General features: G+C 45.0%; 1 long non-coding RNA gene across 1 annotated transcript in view; it reads right to left on the bottom strand.

Annotated features, from left to right (window-relative positions):
- Window positions 1-8,073, bottom strand: part of LOC137526562 (uncharacterized) — a 125,725-nt gene extending 117,652 nt beyond the window's left edge. The window contains exon 1 of the long non-coding RNA XR_011023116.1: window positions 7,850-8,073. This is a non-coding gene — a long non-coding RNA (uncharacterized lncRNA). The remainder of the gene's footprint in view (window positions 1-7,849) is intronic.
- Window positions 8,074-16,953: the final 8,880 nt, after the last annotated feature.

Here is a 16,953-nt window from a genome sequence, read left to right on the forward strand (position 1 = left end):
TCCAACTTTGCATAAAGCGAATTTTGCCTTAATTTCTGAAGAACAAATTTGACATGCTTTCGATGTTCTGTCAGGTTAGCTGAGAAAATTAGTATATCATCCAGATACACAAGTACAAATTTTCCCAAGACCTCCCGAAAATCCTCATTAAAGGGACTCCGAGCAGTGCAGAAACTATGGAAAGATGCATATAATTTTAAAGCTCTCTTTCTCCTCTTTCCAATGATATATAAACCGCCGCCCTACGCCTTTTAGTTTTCGTTATTTTCGCGATTAAAATTGCCGCGGCCGTGATTTCAATCGCAAAAATAGAGAAAAAATAAAAGGCGTAGGGTGACGATTTAGGTGTCGCCAGAAAGAGAAGAAAAAGAGCTTTAAAATGATATCCATCTTTCCATAGTTACATTGTATTACACAAGGCGACTTTTTCCTAAAGTCATCAGCTCCATTCTGCTGAATGGAGCTACTGACACTGGGGAAAGTGTCGTCCTGTATAATACAAGTAACTATGGAAAGATGGATATCATTTTAAAGCTCTCTTTCTCCTCTTTCTGGCGACACCTAAATCGTCGCCCTACGCCTTTTAGTCTCCTCTATTTTCGCGATTGAAATTGCGGCCGCGGCAATTTCAATCGCGAAAATAGCGAAAACTAAAAGGCGTAGGGCAGTGGTTTATATATCATTGGAAAGAGGAGAAAGAGAGCTTTAAAATGATATGCATCTTTCCATAGTTTCTGCACTGCTCGGAGTCCCTTTAATTAACTCCTGGAAGACGGCAGGCGCATTACACAACCCGAAGGGCATAACTAGATATTCGTAATGCCCGTCGGGCATGTTGAACGCCATCTTCCATTCATCACCATCTCTAATACGTACAAGGTTGTATGCCCCTCGCAGGTCTAGTTTGGAGAAGATACTGGCATTGGTAACCTGTGTGAACAAATCGTCTGTGAAAGGTAACGGGTACCGATCTTTCACCGTGATTTTATTTAGACCTCTGTAGTCAATACAGGGCCTAAGGCCTCCATCCTTCTTCTGTACAAAAAAGAATCCAGCCCCAGCAGGTGACCGGGATGGACGGATAAAGCCTTTGGCTAAATTCTCTTTAATGTATTCTTGCATTGCCAGTTTCTCAGGCCCAGACAAATTGTAAAGATGGCCTCTAGGGGGCATACACCCAGCTCTTAATTCTATAGGACAATTGTAACTCCTGTGAGGAGGAAGTTTATCCGCAGACTTGGGGCAGAATACATCCACAAACTCTGCGTACTGCACTGGTACCCCTTTTACCTGAATCTTGGTGGCGCAAACAGCAACCCTCTCCAAACAATGATGACGACAGTGGGTAGACCAGCTTTGTAGCTGACCTGACGCCCAGTCGATCTGAGGGGAGTGGAGTTGCAACCAGGGCATACCAAGTATGATAGTAGAGGTAGCCATATGCAGGACAAAGAACTGTTATTCCTCTTTATGTAAGACCCCTATGTTACAAGTCAGTAAGGGAGTTTGAGAAAGTGGTTGTCTACACTGTAGCGGAGAGTCATCAACTGCTGTGACCACAACTAGCCGGTCTAAACGGAGCACCGGAATCCCCAATCTTTTCGCGAAATTTAAATCTATAAAATTGGCTGCAGAACCAGAGTCTACAAAGGCCTCTGTAGCCGTGGTTTGACCTTCCCAAGTGATGGAGCAGGGAAGGAGTAAACGATTATTGTTTAGAGGTATTGACTGCTCGCCTAGGGTATTACCTTTGACTACTCCTAGGCGGCAGCGTTTCCTGACTTCTTAGGACAATTCTGGACCACGTGACCTTGCTCCGCACAGTATAGACACAGTCCCTCTGACTTCCTGCGATTCTTTTCCACTTGCGTCAATCTAGAATGTCCGATTTGCATCGGCTCGTCTGGAGATGACGAGGGTGGAGAGGAGGCATAGGAGACTGATCTTACAACAACTTTCCCACGGGTCTGTTTCTGATATTGTAGACGGCGATCTACTCGCACTGCCAGAGAGATCGCATCGTCTATGGATTTGGGCTCGGGATGTCCCAACATCAGATCAGAGACTGCATCTGATAATCCTGACAGAAGGCAGTCTAGTAATGCATACATTCCCCATCTAGCTGACACAGCCCACTTCCTAAACTCTGGCGCATAAATCTCTACCGGATTACGGCCCTGCCTGAGGGTCTTTAACTTCCTCTCAGCAGTAATTGCCACGTCCGGATCGTCATATATTACGGCCATAGCCTTAAAAAATTCCTGAACCGAAGATAATGCCTCATGATCTGACTGAAGACTATATGCCCATGTCTGTGAGTCTCCTATCAACAGAGTTTTAATAAACGTTATCCTCTGGCTCTCTGTTCCAGATAAATTAGGCCTCAGCTCAAAATAGAACAACACACGATTCCTGAAATTCTGAAAATCTGATCTATGCCCTGATAACTGCCATGCGTAAATCTGTAACTGGAGGGGATCGCACTGTATCGACAGCCGTTTGAAGTGTCCTGACTGTCCCAGACAGTTGAGTGATCTGAGTCTGTTGGGTATTAATCACCCCGGTGAGGTTATTCACCGCGGTAATCAGGACTTCAACTTGGCTGCGTAGTGCGTCCATAGTGTTTGGTCTGCTGTTCTGTAACGACAGTTGTCAGCACACAGAGAACTCTGATTATTGGTGATCTGCAGTATCACCAATAATACAGATGCTATACCTGATTATATGGTGATCTGCAGAATCACCAATAATACTAGTATAGCCTGACACGTGACAACCAGTGGAGGATCGTGTTTAGGTGTAACAGTAATTCAGATGAGAGAGCTTACCCGAGGAGCGGGTGACTCAGCCTGCAGCTGATGCTCACCTAATGGCGGGGTGAGTCAGACAGTACTGCAGGCAAGAGGGCTAATGTGTATAATAGAATAATGCTGGATAACTGATCACCTGTGGAGCAAGTGATTCAGAGTGTACTGCAGCCCAGTAGTGTTTTGGTGCACAGTATAAGAAGAGAACCACAGTAGTGCTGAACTCAGGCTCCTCTGAAGAACAGATGGAGCTGACTGTCTTGCAGCTTAGGAGTAGTTGATACAATTGGTGCTGGCTGTAGCTCAGTTTGGCCTCAGGCGTTACTGCAGCCCAAACTAGAGTGAGACAGACAGCACTGCAGCCTGATAGCAAGTGACACAGATAGTACTGCAGCCTAATGGCAAGTGGCACAGATAGTACTGCAGCCTAGGATACCCGAGGAGCAGGTATCCCGCCTGGAAGGCAGTATCCTACACCTAGGAGATTGGTGCAGGAAACTGATTTCCCTCACTAGTGGCAGGGCCCACCAGTGCGGGTAGAGTGGTCAGACAGGCAGAGTTGACAAAGAGCGGACAGACAAAGTAGAGAATCGGAAGACTGATTTAACGTCAGGGACAGGCAGGGTCGGCAACGTGAATCAGATAGACTGAGGTACAGAATCGACAAACGGAAGAATAGTCAGAGGAAGCAATAGGTCATAACAAATAAACAATGCACTAGTACTTTAAAGCTATCAACAGAATCTAGCTAAGTGTGAATTTCCAGCTCCGGCTCGTTCTAACACACTTTGGGAACTGACTGGGGTCTGAGCGCTAACACAATATAGCATACGCAACAGCAGACGCGGAGCTACTGACAGGCCTGCTCTATATATACCCAGCAAGCTCCACAGCGCCGACGCCCAATCCCACAGCCAATCCGGATGCCAACTGGAGTCAGCTGACCGCAGGATCGGCTGACCCCCCTCTTAGCTGCATAACGGTCCTGTCGCTCTGCTCGCGCGTGCATAGCCCTTAACCTGTGAGCAATGGAAGGACCAGGCATACCTTGAGCTTTTAACCGTGCGGCAGAGGCCGCCGGCTGATACGCGGAGATAGCCGCCATGCCGCTTGTCTCTGCGGCGGCATCTCCGCTATTCCTTACACTCCTCCTCCAAAAAAAACCCCACCATCCTCATCATCTGACTCCTCTTTCCCACATGACTCTTTCTCCTCCCCCTCCTCCCCCCTCCTCTGTGCTGCTGCTGGTGTTGAGGAAACATCTAGTTCTGAGAATTGATCCCACAACTCTTACTCCTGTTCCTGTTCATGCTCCTCCACAGCTTGATCCACCACTTTACACACGGCACGTTCCAGGAAGAAAGCATATGTGATCAAGTCGCTGATGGCGCCTTCACTGCGACTCATCAGGTTTGTCACCTCCTCAAACGGCCGCATGAGCCTGCAGGCATTTCGCATGAGTGTCCAGTACTTCGGTCAGAACATCCCTATTTCCCCAGAGTGTGTCCTTCTACTGTAGTTGTAGAGATACTGGTTGATGGCTTTCTCCTGTTGTAGCAGGCGGTTAAACATAAGAAGGGTTGAATCCCAGCGAGACGGGCTATCGCAAATTAAGCGTCTTATCGGCAAGTTTTTCTCTGCTTGATATCGGCCAAGCATGCCATGGCCGTGTAAGACCGCTTGAAATGCCCACACAACTTCCTGGACTGCTTCAGGACGTCCTGTAAGCCTGGGTACTTACACACAGATCTCTGAATTATTAGATTCAGCACATGTGCCATGCAGGGTACATGTGTCAACTTTCCCAAATTCAAAGCCGAAATGAGATTGCTGCCATTGTCACACACCACGTTGCCGATCTCCAGTTGGTGCAGGGTCAGCCACTGATCCACCTGTTTGTTAAGAGCAGCCAGGAGAGCCGCTCCAGTGTGACTCTCCGCTTTGAGGCAAGACATGTCTAAGATAGCGTGACACCATCGTGCCTGGCATGCAGCATAGGCCCTGGGGAGCTGGGGCTGTGTAGCTGGAGAGGAGATCGCAGCACCAGTAGAGATAAACTGCCACTCAGCCAATGAGGAGGAGGAGGACGACAGCAAAGAGGATGTAGCAGGAGGAGTAGGAGGAGAAGGAGAGGAGGTGGCAGCAAGCCTGCCTGCACAACTAGGTCCGCATCACAGCCACGTACTCCCTGCTTGCCAGCGGTCACCAGGTTGACCCAATGGGCTGTGTAAGTAATGTACCTGCCCTGACTGTGCTTGGCAGACCAGGCATCCGTAGTCAGATGGACTCTTGACCCAACGCTGTGTGCCAGAGATGACACCACTTGCCTTTCAACTTCGCAGTACAGTTTGGGTATCACCTTTTTGGAGAAATAATTGCGGCCTGGTATCTTCCATGGCGGTGTCCCAATTGTCACAAATTTTTGGAAGGCCTCACAGTGCACCAGCTGGTATGGTAACAACTGGCGAGCTAACAGTTCCGTCAAGCCAGCTGTCAGAAGACGGGCAAGGGGGTGACTGGCAGACATTGGCTTCTTCCGCTCAAAGATTTCCCTCACGGACACCTGGCTGCTGCTGTGGGTAGAGGAGCAGGAACCGCTCAAGGTAAGAGGTGGAGTGGAGGAGGGTGGCTGTGATTGTGAAGGTGCAAGGGAGAAAGCAGCTGAAGATGATGCACCTGAAGGAGGAAGAGGAGAAGGAGGGTGGCTTTGCTTTTGTGTGCTGCTTTTCCTCAGATGGTCTTGCCATTGCAGTTTGTGCCTTTTCTCCATGTGCCTTCGTAAGGCAGTTGTCCCTACGTGGGTGTTGGCCTTTCCACGGCTCAATTTTTGGATGCAGAGAGAACAGATGGCATTGCTCTGATCTGAGGCAGACACACAAAAAAATTTCCACACCGCTGAGCCCAGGGGTGTGGGCACTATGGTGGCGTCAGCAGCTGACATTGAAGGGCATGTTGGCTGGCAGTCCATAGGTGGCGCCGGACACTGCCCCCAGCTGTTTCTGACGACGAGCTCCCTCTGCTTCTTTCAGGAACTCATCTCCTCCTATTTCTTTCTGACTCCGTAGTTAAATAAGAGCGCCAAGAAAAAAGGGCGCGAGGTGAAGCTGAAATTATAAAACATCATCTATAATAATGTTTTTTTAAAAAAAAAAAATTTTCATCTTTATCTCATTTATAATAATAATAACTGTGTTAAAATAAAGCTATAACAAAGAGCGCTAGGTGAAGCCGAAATTGCAAAATATCATCTAAAACAAACGTCTATGAAAACAAAGAAATATTTACAGTCATAATGAGGTAGTGAAACAGTGGTAAGAACTACAGATGTTTTACTACAACTAAACCTAACCCTACTCTCACATAGAACCCTCCCTCTACCAATGCCTAGCCCTAACCCCCCTGGTGGTGCCTAACCCAAAGACCCCCTGGTGGTGCCTAACCCCTCTGGTGGTATCTAACCCTAAGACCTCCCTGGTGGTGCCTAACCCTAAGACCCCCCCCCCCTGGTGGTTTCTAACCCCAAGACCCCTCTGGTGGTGCCTAACCTAAGACCCCCCTGGTGGTGCCTAACCCTAAGACCCCCCTGGTGATGCCTAACCCTAAGACCCCCCCTTCCTGACGCCTAACCCTAAACCCCCCCTTCCTGACGCCTAACCTTATAACCCCCTCCCTCCACCACAAACAACGTAAAAAAAAATATATATACATTTCTAAGACAATAAATTTCAAAGTCATAATTTAAGAAATGATAATTCTCAAAACAAATTTAAAAATGATAAAAAAAAAATGAAAACGATAATTTACAAAATCGTAATTCTCAAAACGAATTTCAAAACAATAATTCTCAAAATGAAAGCCAGCGCCCAAATTTCTGCTTTTGGCGATATTTTGCATTAACGCCTATGGAGCGCCTAAATAGTCCACTAGCCCCAGGCGTCCAAATTTCCTGCTTCCGTTTAGCACTGTCCGAATTTAACACTCAATTCTACTGACTTGAAAATGTTATTGCTTGAAAATGCTGAGGATCCTTTTTTTTCTCTTGTACCACTTGATAGAGCAAAGCTACAATTGGGTACCTTTTAAAATAATAATATTTATTTTGTCAAGCAAGGGTGGAACTCCCCCCGCCCACCTTCATCACTAGAGCTCCATCTCTTTCTTTATACCTCTGGATTTATCGAGAAACCAATTCACAAGGAGACGGTGACATGTAAGTACTGTAAATCCCTATTAGCTAGAAGACACCTTGATGGAATGTTTTGGTGGCTGTTGCTTGGAAGAGAATTGATGAGCACTCATTATACTTGTGACCCTGAGCCTTTTCATCATTTAAGTAGTCATTTCCTCAGCAAATCCTTTAGCATTAAATAGCAAACATACTCAGCTGGAGCTGACAGCTGACAGAGTCAGAGGAAACACTGAAAATGTTGTAGGAGAAGCCAGTACTTCTAATTATTAGACTTGTCAGTGAAGTGTCATTGTAGGTTTTGTGTCACATTGAGGAAACAAGAGGCTGGGGGGGGGGGGGAAGGCTGGAAAATAACTAAACACTTTTCACAGCAGCATAAAAGCAACTACAATACGGAACTGCATAGGCTGTGTTGACTTTGCTTAAAAAACTTCAGCTGCAAATAAGTATAACCTACTGAGTAAGCATTTAAGGTGACAGCTGTTTTCTGCTACAAGGAAATGAGAATTACGCTCAGAAATCAATGCCTCCTGGTTTCCAGTAGGTTTACTTAAATGGACACACTGTTTTAGGACATTTCTAAAACATTAAATAACAATAGTAACAAGAAGTAATTGCCGGCATCTAGCTTCATACATTAGATCAGGCTTTCTCAACCAGGGTTCCCAGGAACCCCAGGGTTCCTTGAGGACTCTGCAAGGGCTCCTTGGCATTTTCCCCCATCGTGGGGGAAGTATAATGGAGCACACTATAATAGGTGGTACTGTAACAAGAAGCACTAAATTAGGGGCTTAGGAGGCAGTATAATGAGTGGCAGTGTAATGGGGGTAGTGAAATAAACAGCTACACATACTTTTAAAGACCACGCCTCCTGCAGAATAAATGCAGGGGTTCCTCGAGATCAAAAAATTGTTTGCAGGGGTTCCTTGCGATCCAAAATTATTTGCAGGGTCCTCCATGGTTAAAAGGTTGAGAAAGGCTGCATTAGATGGTCCCGGCAACTGTGTCTCCTCCACTTCCTGGTTAGTTTGCAGGAGACCTGCAGCCAGCCAATCGCTGCATGTTTGCTCTAGTTTGTCTCTGCAACAGAAAATTGGCAAGAGTCAGCAGTAAGAAGTTACTGACAATAAGTACCAGTTCATACGGCCATAAAATACGGGATCACGGGATCCTAACAGAGGTGAATGAATCCTATATTAATTAATAGGTTCCGTTCTCATTGCTACATTGGAGTTTGGAGTGGGAATGATTTTTCCAGATTAGTGGATGCGTGGCATTGACTGTGCGTTAACAGAACGGATACAAATCTGATGGCTTTTTAAAAAGTGATCTGTTTAGACCAGGGGTGTCAAACTCAAATACAAAGTGGGCCGAAATTGTACAAAGGCAGCTAGTCGCAGGCTGAAATTGTACACTGGGACCTAGTCGCAGGCCAACCTCAATGTCTACTGGCCACCTTCCTCCCCTATAAAGTTCTCTGGTGTCTAGCGGTCCTCCCTCTCCTATACAGTTCCCTGGTGTTTATAGACCCCCACCCTCCCCTTTACAGGTCCCTTGTGTTTTTTAGTGCTTTCCCCCTACCGCCCCATATGGCTTCCCTGGTGTTCTAGGGCTTCACCTCCAATATAGCCTCCCTGTTGGTGTACAGTGGGCCAAACATAATGCAAAGTGGAGAAACCCCTTGAGAGCCAAATTTAATTGCTCTGAGGGCAAAATTTGGCCTGCAGGCCAGAGTTTGACATGTATGATTTAGACGAATCAGATTTTGCACGTATCATTTTTTTATATGGCAGTGTGAACCGGGCTTAATTGTTCTTTGTAATACAGTGATATCCTTGGCACAGAAAGCATGAACTGGTGCAGTGTTACATAATCACCTACAAATGTATTGCTATAATTGCTGTGAGCTAGCACTGCTTGCACGTCCATACCTTGAGGTTTCCTACATCCCGTCTGATGGTGTTGGGTAAATTCTAAAGGCACATATAAACAAGGGCCTGTGATGGTTAGCATGACCAGTGGATAGTGCATGCAAGATGTGCTCTCTGTACTGCCATACATGCAGTGCTGAGCTGTCTCTGCTTAATAAGCACAGCACAGAACAAATCTTTTGATCATTTTCCAATCTGTATGACTGACAAGCTGATTGTTTTGGTCCTGAGAATAGCTGCACTCTCTGCACCTGTCACAGTCACAATGACAGGGTTTTAAATTAATTTTCTTTGAGATATGGACATTTGTAGCTATATTTTCACCCTTTCAGTTTAGTGCCAATGCATTGTGGGTCATACACCGCTAATGCTATTAATTCACTGTGAATTTACAGCTAATGCCACATAATGCAGCTTCCATTGTAAAGAGTTTTTTTTGTACGCTACACTTAATTAGTTTATTCAAATGTATTTATTATATAAAATAAAACTATAGATCTATCTAATGTATACTCTTCTTAAAGCGGGATTGTCAGACACAAACTCAAATTCCATTTACCCACTGCTCTGTGTTTATTTTGCAGTCTGTAGTGCCAGTATTCCAATATAATCATAATTTCTGCTGTAAGAAATCGTATCTCAGTCAGCCTGGCTCTATTCTGGTAAATTGCTGGGGAGAAGGAAGCTTGTTATCTCCCATCCCACATTCCTGCTCCTCACTGATTGGCTGAGGGTAGTTCAGTGTGACAAGCTGAGGCTGGCAAGGGAAATACAGATCACCCCTATGCAGAAGATGCCAAAATACAATCTATGCTGTGCTCACATGTGCTTTTAATATGCAAGCTAGAGTGTGCAGTTTCTAGGAGAAAAAAAGGGCACGGGAGGAAATTACATCAGGATTGGCTTCAGTCAGAAGAAGTAAAGATGGAAAATGCCTGAAACAATTCTCTCTTTATTTACTATATACAATTCATAGAAATCAAAACAAGGACAGTACAATACATATGTTATGTAAATAGAACAAGTATTTATCTGCTTGCAGAAGTGTGTTCCTGGGATAGTATGGCTGCCCCTGCTGCTTTAAAGTAATACTGTCATATTAGACACTTACTTTGGGAGAGAAAGCCTCTAGAGCCTAAAGAAGCTCCCCCTGACTTCATACATCAGCCTGTGCCAGCGCTGGGACCCCTGAAGAGTGGCCTTCCTGCGCATGCGCACTAGCACCATCCTGCTTTGGCAGGAATACCCGAGCCTGATCAGCTCCATACGACTGTGCAGGCAGCTCGGTTTTTTCCAAAGATAGCTGACCAGGATGGTGCCAGTGCACACGAGCAGGGAAGTCACTCTTCAGGCTTCCCAGTGCTAGAACAGGCTGACATATGAGGCAGGGGAAGCCTCTTTAGGATCCAGAGGCTCCCCTCTCCTGAGGGCACTTTTTTTTGCTACAGGTGCACTTAACCATTTCACCTCTACTGTAATTAAAACCCACACATTTTATTTGCTTATTTGCCCCATTTATTACACCATATAAATGATGTCCCTAGTACAATGTATGCAACAATATTCTATTTGGAAATAAAGATGTATTTGTTCCATTATGTGACTTGGGTACTCTTGGGTACTCTAAGAATAATGTAAGCCCTAAAAATAACAGTAATACACCCACATGGCATACATATTTTAAAAGCTAAGTTCCTAATGTAACAATTTATGTATTGTCTTTTAAATTCTTTAATTTTTTTTGGGCCACTACATTTTCTTGTCTGGTTAGAATACAGCTCAAGCTGCGTTCCAGCCAACAGGACGTGACAGTCATTATCATTTACAATGGATTGATTACTGTTGCTCGATGCAACAGCAATTTTCAACTTTAAACACTTAGGTTAGGTTTAGGAACATATGTTCTTACTAGTAGACCTAAGCCCGTTTAAAAACGGGCTTTAGGTCTGTGTTTCTGGGCGCACGCGCGCACGCCACCCGTCGCGCATCTGCCCGCCAACCGCTGCCGCACGCGCATCCGCCGTAAACCCTGCTGCCTTCTCACACGCCGCACAACCGGCCGCCTGCTCACACGTTGCACACTCCCTGGCCTCGTCCCCGTCCTTCTGTCTTTGTGAAGCTGGGTCCGTGCTGCGCACATGCGCAGTAGCAAAAAGCACGGACCAGTTACACAAAGACAGCATACGCAGGTACACAAGGGTTTTATTATATAGGATTCCCTAATCTGTGCAGTGCTGTTGGGGAAGGGGGGGCGCACGTGCTGTGTGTCATGCAAGCGCACAATGAGAGCACACAGACAGGGATGAGGATCTACGCCCCTGGGTGCACAAGTGAGGTTTTCAGGGACGTAGATAACTTGCCCCAATGGAGGGGAGCTATTTAAGAACAGCTGAATTTTTTTTATTTTATTTATACATGGCGGCAAACATTGTTCCAGCCTTGTTATTTTGTTTTTATGCACATATAAAGCAATGGGTGATAGGAGGGTCATTGTACTGCTTGTTAATGGATTGGTGCAGGTGTTGAAAATTAGTAACAATTGATACTGCTTTGTGTAGCAGATTACTTTTGCAACAAGGAGGGAGTTTCTAGACAGTCTAAAGTAACAGTAAGGCTAGCTTCACACGTACATGTTGTTTTGCGTCATACAATATAATCACATAGCTAACGCAGTGCACGGTATAGTGATTAGCACTCTCACCTAGCAGTGCTGGGTCCCCAGTTCAAAGCTCAGACACTCAGGCACTATCTGCATGCAGTTTGTATCTTTTCCCCGTGTCTGCGTGGGTTTCCTCTGGGCACTTTGGTTTCCTCCCACATCCCAAAAACATGCAGATAAGTTAATTGGCTTCCCCCTAAGTTAGCCCTAGACTATGAAATATACACTACATGATACATAGATAAACATTGGGCTTGATTCACAAAAGGGTGCTAACTTACTTAGCACGCCTAAAAGCCACTTAGCACGCCTAAAGCCTTTTAGGACGTGCAAAGTCTCACATGCTAAGGTAGCGCACGCAAAGTTTAAGCACTTTGCGGTGCCCCTAAACCGTCGCACTGGGTGTGGCCAAAACGTTACACGGTGCAATGTTTCGGGTGCAACATTTTAGTCGCACCTGGTGCGCCGTTTTGCATGCACCGCGCAGTGCTAAACTTTGCACGCGATCAATAAAAGCGTTGTGCGTGCTAACTGCTTAGCACCCTAGTTAGCACACCCAAAGCTTTTACGCCTGCTAACTGAGTTAGCACCCTTTTGTGAAGCCCAGTGACTATGGAAGGGATTAGACTGACAACACAATATACTCTGTACAGTGCTACGGAAGATGTTGTCACTATAAATACTAAACAATACTTTAACAATTGTAACAAAATGTTGTATTAACAGGCAAAAGCTAACTTCATAATATTTTATTATATAGTCCAACTGTTTACCCGTTCTAATGTAGGATAAGTCCCAGAGCACACAGCAGTAAACAGTCGCAGTAGTTTACTATCATGCTTGCAGGAGTGGTTCTGAATGCCTCGCTTAATATACTGCAAATGTAGTATACAACCAGCACAAAACAATGAAGAACAGTAAGTGGTAGGCTATAGCTATACTGAGGATAAAAGCTCACTGATTCTCAGTGTCTGGGCAAATATACTAGAATAAGCCTCACATTACAAATAAATGATAATGAACAATTAAGCTAGCTGTTAATGGCTATACTTTACAAAACCCACAGCAGTGGCCTAATGTAATGCAAATTGTAGATGTAGTGCAATGAGGCCCACAGCACAATGCAATGATGCAAAACAGCAAAGGTAGCTGGCTATAGTGTGCAGATGAGTGACCCTGGCATTCATTATCTAGTGTCACATGCTGCAGTTGCAACTTGCAAATGTATAATAATAAACTCCACAGAACAATGAAGAAAGTATATGGCAGTCTCACTGCCGCGATTGGCGCTGATCGCGGACCATTTAGGATTAGTGCAAATCCCAAAACGCGTGACATGCAGCATTTCACTGTGATTCTGGAGCAATCCTGGCACAGAGCCTAATAAAACCCTGATCGCGATTGCTCTGAATCGCAGAAGTGTGAGCAGTGATTTTACAGCGCTGATCGTAGTAAAATCACCCGCACAAAACGGTAGCGCTAAGCGAAACCTTTTTGCAATTTATAGTGTGAATGGGCCATAAGAAGTTCTGAAAACTTGCAAACACTTAAGATTTCCACCCCACACAATTACAATTGTATACCCCTCTCAACCACCTAACGAAAAAGTGCCTCACGATACATGAAGTTGCTGGGTGATTTCGGACACCGTTTTGTGAATTGCACTGAAGTCAAAGCTCCCATATGTACTATAATACCTATGCTAGGTATGTTAGGGAGAAAAGTGGAAAAAAGTAAAAAAAAAATCAAAAAGACCTTGTAATTTTTGAGAAAAAAATGTTATAAAGTTTCGATTGTAAAAATATTTTATAAATTCGTTTACATGATAGATAATGTATCCTACCCATCGGTATTGCGGCTTAACATCAGCCTCATCAGCCTAATGCTGGGAATACACGTTTCGTTTTTGCCTTCGTTTTAGCCTTCGATTCGTTCAGTAAACGAATCGAGTGTTGAAAACGTATGTGAAAATAGTCATAATCTCATTATAGTTTCGATTAATAGACCCCAAAAACGAACGACTAGTGATCGAACATGTTTGATATTATCTCTCTTTATCCATCTAATCGAGCCATTGGTAGGCTTGATGGCTGTTCAGATCGATTATATATTCGTTTATGCCGTCCGTCCCTGTACTACGTTTCGTTTCTTTGCAGCCTTCGATCATTGGAAAAACGAAACCATCAGAATCGAAAAAAAAAACGAAACCGTGGGTGGTGATATTAACCGTAAGATCGATTATTTCGGGATCAAAAAGGACAAAAGGCACAATCGAAACAAAGGTTTAAACGAAGGCAAAAACGAAACGTGTATTCCCAGCATTAGCCTCAGCAAAAGCCGTGACTTTCTGCCGTGGTTTCATGTTGGTCAGTACATACCTAGCAAATTTTAACCGGCACGAAAGTCGATGAAATTGACTTTAATGCAAGTCGTGAAACAGTTTTGCCAAAAGTTTGCTGAACCATCTGAAGCTTTAGGACATTTTCTGGAGACTGCAAGAGGCGCTCTCATTCATCCCTATCCCTGAGTCAGATACCTGATATTCAGAGAGGAAGTCACATTTACCCCAAACACAAACAGCAACGCTAATTACTAACCGCCACCTTCTTATCTTTGTATTGCATTCATTCAAACAGGAAAAGGTTCATATTCCTTTTTCTAATAAAGAAGAACTTTAGTGAAAAGGGGTAAAAATAAATCAATACACTGCAAAGTGAGAAGTTCAAAAATAGAACAGAGATCAAAAAATGATTGCTATTCGCCATGTAATTTGTTCATATTGTTTGATACATAATCAGCCTGCACATCATCATCTTTACTGCTGGCAGACATGAAAACAAAAATAGACAGCACCAATTGCCATTATTTATAACCACACCCCCTAACAATGCGATAGGCTAAAAGGTTGTTTTTTGATATACATATGCATAGAGGGAGATACTGGTTGCTTGGCAGTTGGAAACACCCGTTATTTCCCACAATGCAACGAGGCTCCCACAGTGGGATGTCAGGACCTAGGTCCTGAGATCACACTGTGGGAGGAGTTTTACCACAATATCTGCTATACAGACGCCCCTGATGATCTATTCAACACAAGGTAAAGATTTCTTGTGGGAAAGGGGGTATCAGCTACTGAATGGGATGAAGTTCAATCCTTAAACTACGTACACACATACGACAACGATTGTTCGTTGTGAACGACGAACGGACTTTTAATTGAGGAAAGAACAACCTAAGTAAAGTTAGCTTTTAAAGGTGTGTAACAATCTGATCGTATCATTAGAACGAACGTTACATCACGTAAAGCAACTATTGCGCTTGCGCATAAAAATGAAAAGTTCCATGGAGAAATAGCGAAATGAGCATGTCAAGCCTAGTACGAACGACCGTTTTCCAACGATGTACTACTTTTGCAAACGCTCGTCGTTGGAAAAAATCCGCCAAGCTAAATAGTTCGTTTTTAGCGATCTAGCTCGTCCGTCGTTAGACTTAAAGTGATCCTTAAGCCAACTGAAAAAAATGAGATTTACTCACCTGGGGCTTCCCTCAGCCCCCAGCAGCCGATCGGTGCCCTCACAGCTCCGCTCCGATGTCCCAGGACCCGCCGGCGAGCACTTCCGGTTTGGCCGTCACCGGCCGACAGGCATGGGAACGCGAGTGATTGTTCGTGTTCCCAGCCTGTATATCACCGGGTCCATCCGAAAATGGCGCAGGGAGAAAAATGGCGCACCGTTCTGCCGATAAATGTATCATAAAACGCTATTTACCGTTTTAATGTAAATACAATAAAACGGTAAATTTCGTTTTATGCTACATTGATTGCAGAGCGGTGCGCCATGATAAACATGCAGGGCTGGGGGAGAGAGGCAGCGGGAGACTAGAGGGCATAGGCAGCGGATGTATGCAGAAGCATACGTTACCTTATCCTGGGCCAGTGATCGCTCCTTCCCTCCGCTCCTTCCATTCGTTTGCTGTAGTCCCGCAGCCGGCCAATCAGCATGCGGAGACTGAAGCCACATGGTGATTGGCCGGCTGCAGGACTACAGTAAACGAATGGAAGAAGTGCAGGAGCGGAGGGAAGGAGCGATCGGCGGCCGGGACAAGGTAACGTATGCTTCTGCACACATCCTCCCCGCTGCCTATGCCCTCCAGTGTCCCGCTGACTCTCTCCTCCCCCGACCCCCGCTGCATTCTTGAACAATTATAACGCTATTTAGCGTTATAAGTGTAAGGCACACTGCCTGCGCCATTTTTTAACACTTATAACGCTAAATAGCGTTATATAATGTAAGTCTATAGGGCGCCCTTTGTATTCCCCTGGCGCTGTGCGCCATTATTAACTGTCACGATATCACCCCCTATGCTGCTATTGTGGTCAGGAGGCTGCAATAGCAGCATAGGGGGCGATATACAGGCTGGGAACGCGAACAATCATTCGCGTTCCCATGCCTGTCGGCCGGTGACAGCCAAACCGGAAGTGCTCGCCGGCGGGTCCTGGGACATTGGAGCGGAGCTGAGAGGGCACCGATCAGCTGCTGGGGGCTGAGGGAAGCCCCAGGTGAGTAAATCTCATTTTTTTCAGTTGGCTTAAGGATCACTTTAATGGTTGTTGGCTGCTTTTTTTAGACGATCGTCGTTTGAAATGATCGGGGAACCATTGTTTCAAACGACTATAGTCGCATGTGTGTACGCACCTTTTGTTACAGTTCCTCTTTAAATATCAACAATGGATAATGGATTCCATGTTGTTGCACAGCATCTAAAATCATTTCACGTCTGCATCTTACTTGTAGCCTACCTCTGCAACTGATATACCATATGTACTGTATACTGCACTTAGCGAAGCTGAACCTGCCAAACGCTTTCACACCATCTGGAAGAATCAGCTTTCTCCTGAATCTGTTAAACCAACACCCTCTATGCACTGTAAGCTAGTGAATGATAATGTGTTTGTTTTCACCTTAACAAATGCATGGCTTTGGCAGAGACATGTTAAGGAACAGATATAATAAATAACAGATGCATTCGCCCTAACAATCTCCAGCGCGGGAGAAAAATGCTAAAATGAGTTCCTTGCGTCTGACAGGTACAGGAAAGTGGCAACTGCTGAGCAGCTTTTCCACTTGACATCACCTCATAATAGTAGGCCTGAGAGATGCATAAATGTCATTTACTAGAAAGGGACAGGAAATAGCTTGCTGGCAGCTAGCAACCAACCATCTCTCCAACCTATCTGAGCCATTCCACTAAATTGACCAGCCATAATGGTGATTTGTTGGGCATGATTACCCAATTTACATTTTCCTAGGATGAATATTAACTTAAAGGTCAAACCAATTTGGAACAACAGAACAACAAGAAATAGGT

This window comes from Hyperolius riggenbachi, chromosome 1, assembly GCF_040937935.1.
Source record: "Hyperolius riggenbachi isolate aHypRig1 chromosome 1, aHypRig1.pri, whole genome shotgun sequence".
Classification (NCBI taxonomy): Eukaryota; Metazoa; Chordata; class Amphibia; order Anura; family Hyperoliidae; genus Hyperolius; species Hyperolius riggenbachi.